Genomic DNA, 8493 nt, shown 5'->3' on the forward strand with positions numbered 1-8493 from the left:
AAAATCCCCTTTTGTCTCTTTCCCACTGACAATCCTCATGGTTTAGGTTTTGAAGGATTTTAAACATACTTTAGTGTTTCGTATAACCATAAGAAAGTAATTTCTTGCTCTCAAGATATAAAGCTACTTGGCTAAGAGATGTGTTTCATTTTCCAGTTTCCAGGATGAGTCAGGACAGCCTTGTCTCCAAAGTCCACCCCCCACAGCCTGACCATTTTAGAGGACACAAGGCAGCACGTTTCCGATCACCTATTAAAACTGTGCTCATGTAGGTCTGACAAAATAAACACCTGGACCTTGACATCAACAGCAAATTTGGCTCATCCACTTGGTTAATCCAGGAGACCGCAAGGATTTCATTTGACTTCAGCTATGGATCAAGGCTAGTGGGGTTGGCATGACTGGGTCCATATGAGTGGAAAGAACCTAACCTTTTCAAGCAGTTGATGGAGGGCTTCCTTCGCCTGGGCTTGTACAGAGCAAGGGGAAATCACCAGAAAGCCCCAGTGGTCTTTCATGCCATAAAGCCCACTGTATTTGAGACCATAGACCACATGGCCTGTCCATTAGCATTGCCTTTTTCCTCCTTGATCATCATGAAATAAATTGTTGCAAAGGGAAAACCACCTACGACCCTGAAATCAGTCTCAACATAGGGTGATTTGAGAGTTGAAGAACACTGTTCATTACTCTGACGTTCTCATTTTATAAACAAGCAGCAAAGCTGTGTTCCTATAATAGAACTACAATGTCTTCTGTTTGTGTATATTTGCATAATAATTGCTACACAAAATCAAACCTCAAGCTTCTCTTTTGCATTTGGCTTCATTATTATTTTTTTTTTCCTACAGCATCAAAGAAATTTTGTATATCTGCTTCTAAGGTCTTTTTTCCAGAGTTCATCTTTTCACTCCGTCGTTCCCTCTTTCTTTTTCTCCTAATCAATGAAAGCTTTTTCTCCCGGAGCTAGAAATCCAGTCAAACTATTAAACCAGGAGCGTGTGAGACTTCCATATTTCCCAAGAAGATATTACCATAAGGCAGAGATCTTCAGATTCAACTTTTATGTGTGCCTGTCCCTGGCAACAAAAGAGAGCTTCCATACACTTGTCCATGGGGACCGGTGCTGGGGGTCTTTCGCATAAAGAGACTAGCAGTAATATCCTTTAGACAGGGTGCTTCCCTGTTCTCTGCCCATTTCTGCTGAGCTTGTTTTTTGCCTTTTGCGCCCACTACGCTGCCCAAACACTCCACAGAGGCTGTCGATTTCTATAATTTCGAAGAAGAAAATAACTGAGATAAAACATGTTTTCTCTTTGAGTGTGACCTCTGACCTTTCCTTTCCAATACACCTGACACCAAGGCTTTAGGGAAAGACCTGTTTGGCTCTGGGATGCTGATGTTGCTTTTTTATGGGGGGGGGGGGTGTCCCTCTCTCTCTGTCTGTCTCTGTCTCTGTCTCTGTCTCCTCTCCCCCTTAGTCCCTCCCTCCCTCCCTCTTTTCCTCCCTCTCCCCCTCTCTGCCTTCTCTGAGGCCGAACTCAATGAAAAGTTGTTGCAATAATCGCAGCTCCCTGCCCCGCCAGGGCCGAGGCGGAACGCGCAGGGTGTTTTGTTAAATGCTCGCGTCGTTCGCAGGGGCTGGGACTTGATAAAAGGAGACAGTTTTCTGAAAAGATTTGATTGAAATGGCGTGTGCCAGGGCTGATGGGAGCCAGCGAGGGACAAAGCGCCGCGAATCCATGGACACTCGAGCAATTATGCCTCCACGCTGAAGGTGGATTAGCGCGCTGGAAAGAAGCATATGTTTGGCCCGGGGCGACACTTCCCCCCGGCTGAGCTTAGAGAATGAGAGCGCGGAGAGCGGCTGGACCCGGAATATCAACTATCTGCGAAGCCCCCCTCCCCAGCCCGGCCCAGCCAGTCTCCCCGCCCCCGCCCCGAAAAGTCGGAGCGCGTTTTTACAAAGGAGGAGGAGGAGGAGGAGGAGGAGGAGAGGGATGGGAGGAGGGAGGAGGGAGGAGGGGGGCAGGGGAGCTGAGAAGTGCAAATGGGCCTGGGATTGGCGAGAGGCGCCACCCAAGGCTTTTATCTAGGGTCATCCTAATGGGACTTCCAGGCTTGGGTGCTGGGACCCAGAGGAGGTCACTCAGAGTGCTCCCCCACGGAATTTCCCCCGCTAAGTAGTTCGGTCCGGGATGTTCGCTCCAACGGGTCTTGGAAGGTCAACCAAATTGTTGCAATAGAACAAGGTCCTAATGACTCCTTAAAGATGCGAGTGGCTAATGGTCAATGTCGCAGGCGGGCGGGAGGCGCTGGGCGGGCGACGTGGGTTCTCCGCGTCTGGGTGGGTCTAGGTGAAGGGAAGGCCCTCGGGAGAGGCGTCCGACACTGAGGTATTGGGTGAAATGGGTTGAGAGTGAGAAAAGCTGGGGAGGCCTGGTCCGAGAGAAAGGGGGCGGGTGCCGGGGTCGGAGTCCCACGCAGCTCTAGCAGCTTAGAGACCCAGGCCAAGGATGCTAACGCTGCGCGCTGCCTTGGGAGTCGTGGAGACCGAGAGAAAGTTTCCCAGATCCTGCCTCCAATCATTAATTAAAGCACCGCTCCCGTGAAAAAGGCCCTTAAAACTCTGACCCGGAGCCTCCCGGCTCCCGCTCGCTGCACCGACGAGCGCGCGCAGGGAGGCGGGAGGCGCAGGCAAGTCCCAACCCTCTTTCTCAGGGTTTTACTGCAGCTTAATTGGGTCTAACCCGATCGCGAACGCGGGTGGCCGCCGCCCAGGCCGCCCACAGCCCATTCCGGGGCTGCCCTCCCCGCCCCCTCGGGTCCCCACCCCCGCCTGCATCCAACCCCCGGCTGGGCTCGAACCTCCAGTCCCCGGTTCCACCGTCACCGCCCCCGCGTCCCACCTCCCACCTCCAACGCCAGACCTTCAAAATCATGTTGCCCATTGCTTCTGATCCCAAGAGGCGCACCAAGGCATTTGGGGGCGAATTTAGGTAGGAGGCGCCGGGGTCGGCGGGCGGGGTCCGAGGTGGACCCGGCGGGGCGCACCGAGGGGGTGCGGACCGTGCCGCCTCCTCCTGGGCGGGGGTCCTGGCGCCCGGAGCTGAGATCTGGCGCTGGGGACCGACTCCATGCTGTGGACAAAGGCGCAGCCCAGACTTGGGGGCTCCGAAAAAGACAGGGGGGGATCCTGAAATAGGATTCGGTAGCTGACAAAGCAGACGGAAATTTGATCCTAGCATTAACTCAGCGCCTTAGGGGGTTGGAAGAGAAAAGAAAAAAAAACCTCTTAAGCTATATTAGGTAAATTTAGTTTGGCCAAACAGTACAAATAAAAATATAAATAAATCTGTATACCTCGTTGTGTATATTTCCCCAGAACAGGCTGGATTCTGAAAGGGTGATGAGCGAGAACAATTCAAGAGAGAGCTCAGGAGCAGAAACGGGGGCCCAGGCTTCTTGACTTGAAAAAGTTGAGATTTGGGGTGGGCTACCGGGTGGGGCATGGTGGTACAGAGAGGCTGGACCACGGGACTCCACTTCAGTTTGAGGGCTTGGGTTTAGGATTGTTGTTGGAATTTAGCAGATATCATCTTAATTTCCATAGAAAAATCATCAGCAGAGAAAGCACAGCCTGGAATTGGGCCACTAAGGAAAAAAAATAAAAATAAAAAATAAAAAAAAAAGCCCCGTCCTGCTGTTGAAAATATTCCCACCTCTAAATGGAAGTTAGTATGGGAAGTCAAACTAATTCTGCGAAGTTTCCCCAAAGATGGTCATACTTGTTTTCACATCAAAGGCAGAGAGAAAAGGAAGGAAGAGGGAGTAAGAAAGATGGAAGGAAGGAAGGAAGGAAGGAAGGAAGGAAGGAAGGAAGGAAGGATGGAGGGAAGGAAGGAAGGAAAGGAAGGAAGGAAATCCATGTTACAAATATGCTCAAGTATATCCTCTATGGAAAGTTCATCTCACCTGCACTTGCTTCTCCTCTAACATAGATTTTTCCAGCAATATTCTAAGGGTTGCTTGTTTGGTTGAGAAAACATCTCTCTGTGAAAGCAAAGTTGGCTCTGTGCTGTCCTTTTCAGGCATCAAGGATGAAAAAGAAACAGTTTTACACATGAATCACTTTTAAAGTTAGTTGTAGGGCCCCTAGCTTCAGCCTACAGTCCCCTTCATTCTTCCTTTTCCTTTTGCAATCATGATCCTAAAGGGCAGAATTTTTTTTTTTTCAAACACAGGAGCCTCTCATGTATGTGACTTACATAGTTTCCCATCCCAATATCCTTCTCTCTTCCCAGTCTCGGTGGCCGTCCTGCTACCTCAATGGGGAACACCAGTTACTTCTTTGGAGGGAGCCTTCACTTGTGTTGGTGATTTGATTGAGAGTTTTTCTCATCTATGTCCACGTGGGCAAAGAGGAGTTTGGGCTACCACTTTTGTAGAAAGAAATCAATGTTACGTTCAATCATACAACCACTCTCTGTTTATAAATACTCCACCTCGAACTAATTCATCCCTGCCTTCAGAAACACAGTTGAGTAAACTGATCACTAATGGGGTTTTCCATCCTAACTCAGGGTTAACTTGGCAAATAAGGTTTCTAAAGACAGGCTTCTAAGAGGAACCCATAATAGAGTCAAACTTTTTCAGTTTCTCTCCCACAATATATCACAAGGAGGACAGTAGCGTGAAGGGTAGTAGTAACAATTGGAAACTGAGATGGAATGCCCGTGCAGCAATCAAGGTTATATTAAAAAAAGAAAAAGAATTGTTCATTGACATCCACAAGGAAAAATATCCCTGAGCACCCTAAGAGGTGACGCAGAGGTGTGAGAACTGCTATTACCTGGTGTGTTGTGTGGTTTCATTCTTCTGGGATGGGTGGTTGGGTGGTGTGAGGAGTTGACTTGGATTTGTCTGAGGTATGTGGGGCATTTTCTTCTTCTCCCCTCCTTGCATTTTAGATTTCTTTTTACCCCATGGCACTAAGCGATGGGGAAACATGGATGTGTTTCTTCAAATGCCCAACTTGGATAATCAAGTAAATTAAAGAACAAATTTCAGTACTCTTGCCTCAGGATCGCTGCCATCTCTGCACCTGTAACTCAAAGAAGGAAAATGCTGGTTATTTATGTTGTACTTTCTGCCTCTTGGATCTCTAGCGAGTTGACCTGGTTTTTATAGCCCTTTTACCCAAGCAATGAGGATTCTTCCCCTCACTTCACCTCCTCCATCCCTCCCCCCCACCCCAACCCTATAACTGAGTGGCTTAGGAGGAGATCTGTAACTGGGATGAGGCAGCTGTTGGCTTCATGCCGTCCTCTAACTTGATTATTCTTTGGACACGTTAGGCAAGCATTAGTGATTGATAATGACGCTAATTAACCCCTTTCCTTTCCAAACAGTAAACTGCTGCCAGCAGGATGCTACAAACAATAAATATAAAACACTGCATACATCAATATCTGTTTAAAGCACAACTTCATTTGGGCACATTTAACCATACTGTTTTCAGTTAACAATTTCGCTATTTATTCAAGCACTTCTCCAAAAGCCGGAGGGAGGAGGCAGGAGAGAGGGTTAAGGAAAGGAGCCTGCGGCTTTAAGACCACAAAATGCTGTCATACCTGTCAGCTGCAACAAAGTTAAGCTCTAATGAAAACCATGCGTAATTTTTTTTTTTAAATTTCAGGTCAATACTTTTTTAAAACTTAATTAATCCAGCTCTGTTCTTAACCTATTTAAACTTAACACAGGGCTGATGACCACATATGATTTTTTCTTTGTGGGGGAAGGCAGCCCTCCTACCTGACGTGGAATTATTACGAATTTACTTTTGATTGAGAAAGAAATGGGGAGACCCTGTTTCATAAAGCCTGGTGAAATTCAGATTTTTTCTTTTTTTTTGCAGGATTTGGGGAAACCAGGGCAAATTTGATCTGATTGTGCAGTCTAACATAACCTGAGTGGTAAAGAAATGTACATTAAATTTGGAATTTTGATAAATGAATATTCCTAGCAAGTGAATAAAATGTATTCAATTAACTAAAACCCTGTGCACTTCTGAACTGAAGTGGAATCGACTGTAATTGATTTATTTGAAACCAGAGGTTAAGGACTGAATTAGCTAAGTACAACTGGGTATTTCAAGCCACTGACTTCTCAAATGTCAAATCCCTTCTATTTTAAATATTATTTCAGCTGCGGGGCATTGCAGTCCTGATGGTAGTTCCATCAAGAACTCAAATTATATTAATATTCGATTTTGGGGAGGAATGGATTGGATTGTGATTTTTAAAGGGTGTTAGAGAATAGAAGCGGTAATAAAGGGGCATTGTGTTTTTATAAAAATTGGGTGTGGTAATTAGCATAGCCTAGCAAGCATCCTTATAATTCAAGTATGTATCCTAATTTGAGTTAATCCAAAGAGAATCGAGGTTGTTAGTATATAAACATGTGACCTGTCAAGTAACCACCATGTGCTTTTAAAAATACCCATGGCTCCCAACAGATCAAGTCAAAATCTACATAAGTCTCCAACTAGTCCCATAAACATTATTTTTTAATAAAAACCCCTCTACTCTTCTCACCCCTTAAAGATATATATAGCTTCTTTTACATTTTTGTAAAAAAGAAAGAGAGAAAAAGAAAGTCCCAATATCCTGATTCTCAAAACGTCCAACTACTCCGGCATAAAAATAAGTAATTCTGTGCATTTGGAAACCATTGTTTATTATGACCTTGTAATGTTCTAACCCACTATTTCCTTTCTATCTTTCTCAGGATGCAAGGATTATATTGGGTTCAGGTTTTCCAACATAACAAGCATCTGTAAATCCAGATATGAATGAATGGTATTTAATAAGATTGTTTTCGTTTTAAAATGAGTATTTATGTGTCGTTGGAGAAAGAGCAGCAATGTATGGCTGTTTATGAATGCTATTGTGCCTGAGGTTAGGATCCCCCACACAATCTGAGATGCAGCCAAGAAAAACAGCCCTGATAGACAATGCTTCACTTCACCTGCTACGATGCTGTGTGCATTTCATTTCTGTCAAGAGTATGTACAGTTAGGGTTCATTCGCCTCATTATTTTGTTACATCTACGTTACAGTTAACCAGTCTCTCTAGGAAATAATAAATAACCGCTTTAAAAAACAATTGCCGCGTGGCTTTCTGAGGATACACTTTCCATTTGAAATTTTTTTTTTTTTTTCAAAAACCCACCATTGTTATGAATTCTCTGGCTTTGGAAAATAGAATTTAGACTCCACCAACTCTCGTTCGTCTGTCGAGATTGATTTTACACAGCCTTCCAGAAGGAGATTAGAAAGCAAGAGGCTGCAAAATGGACACTGTCTAATGCTTTGCTTCCTTAGTCCTTCGGAATGTCAAACCGGATGAACAAATGTTAAATCTCCTCCAGTATGTACACCTAGACACTTTTTCTATGACCTTCCCTATAAACCTTCCAGTTAACTACCTCCATTCTCTTCTGAAAAAACCATTAGGAAGCCCCTTCACTTCCAAAGCAAAGTCTTTCCAAATCAGACTTTACAAAAGCTCTGAATTCGCCATTTTTATGTACAGGAAGTCCTCTCTGCTGTAAGAGCTAAGCATACGGCCCTGATACTGCAGAAGACATAGAGGAAAGGTCTGAGGAGGCAGGCTTCACAGCCCTCCCCCATCATCTCCACCCCACCTCAGAGGACACTTTATATTTCTGAAAGGTCCTAGGAGGAGCCCTGTGGTGATGGGAAAGGGTGGGTCGGCAGTTAGGGGGGTAGGCAGAAAAGATTCTGGGAATCAACAGAATTTCCCACTCACCTCTGCTACCTCAGGAGAGCCTAAGAACAGCACCTGTAGTGAACCCATCCCTAAATAAAATACTAAAAATAAGTGGGAGACAGTGTGCCCTCTCTTTCTCTGCTCCCCGTGCATTTCTGCCACCATTCCCTTTCTCCTCCCAGAAAACCAGTGCTAGATTTTGCTCATTTACAGGTCTTGGCCACTGAGAAGCCTGAGCTAGCAAGTGAAGGTTTAAGTGGGTATTTCCTTTGTGCTAATGAACTAACAATTCAAATTTCAGTTATCCTCTGAGACAGGTTCCAAAGTAGTTATGGGGGGCAGGGGTGGGGGTGGGGGACGTGTCTTCTGTTCTGTTCTCCATCTTCCTTGTCATCCTTAACGTTTGGTTCTGAAGGTTTTATACTGTGGTTTCCAAAACACAAACGAAAACCTAAAGGATCAACATAAATAAAATAAAACTTTATTTTTAATAATAAAATTAATGTTTCTAGTAAGGAAAAGATAGTATGTCATTCCTTTAGCAGTACAAACAATCTTTTATCCAAAAGAATACATTGGGTTTTATTGTGTCATTTGTCTGAATACAGACTCAGTGGAATATCTAAATGATACCCTGCTCTGAACTCCAAGTTGAAAGTAAGTTTTTATTATACTTGAGGGAAACAATGGGTTCAGCTG

At 45.0% G+C, this 8493-nt stretch overlaps 1 long non-coding RNA gene across 1 annotated transcript; it reads right to left on the reverse strand.

The window, feature by feature from the left end:
- Positions 1-2922: 2922 nt before the first annotated feature.
- On the reverse strand, positions 2923-8144 carry LOC112659863 (uncharacterized). The gene is made up of 4 exons (XR_003136552.3): positions 7834-8144; positions 4853-5104; positions 3976-4083; positions 2923-3654 (listed from the first exon to the last, which is right to left on the reverse strand). It is a non-coding gene; the product is annotated as an uncharacterized LOC112659863 (long non-coding RNA).
- Between the last annotated feature and the right edge of the window lie 349 nt (positions 8145-8493).

The sequence above is a fragment of the Canis lupus genome, chromosome 35 (assembly GCF_003254725.2).
Source record: "Canis lupus dingo isolate Sandy chromosome 35, ASM325472v2, whole genome shotgun sequence".
NCBI lineage: Eukaryota > Metazoa > Chordata > Mammalia > Carnivora > Canidae > Canis > Canis lupus.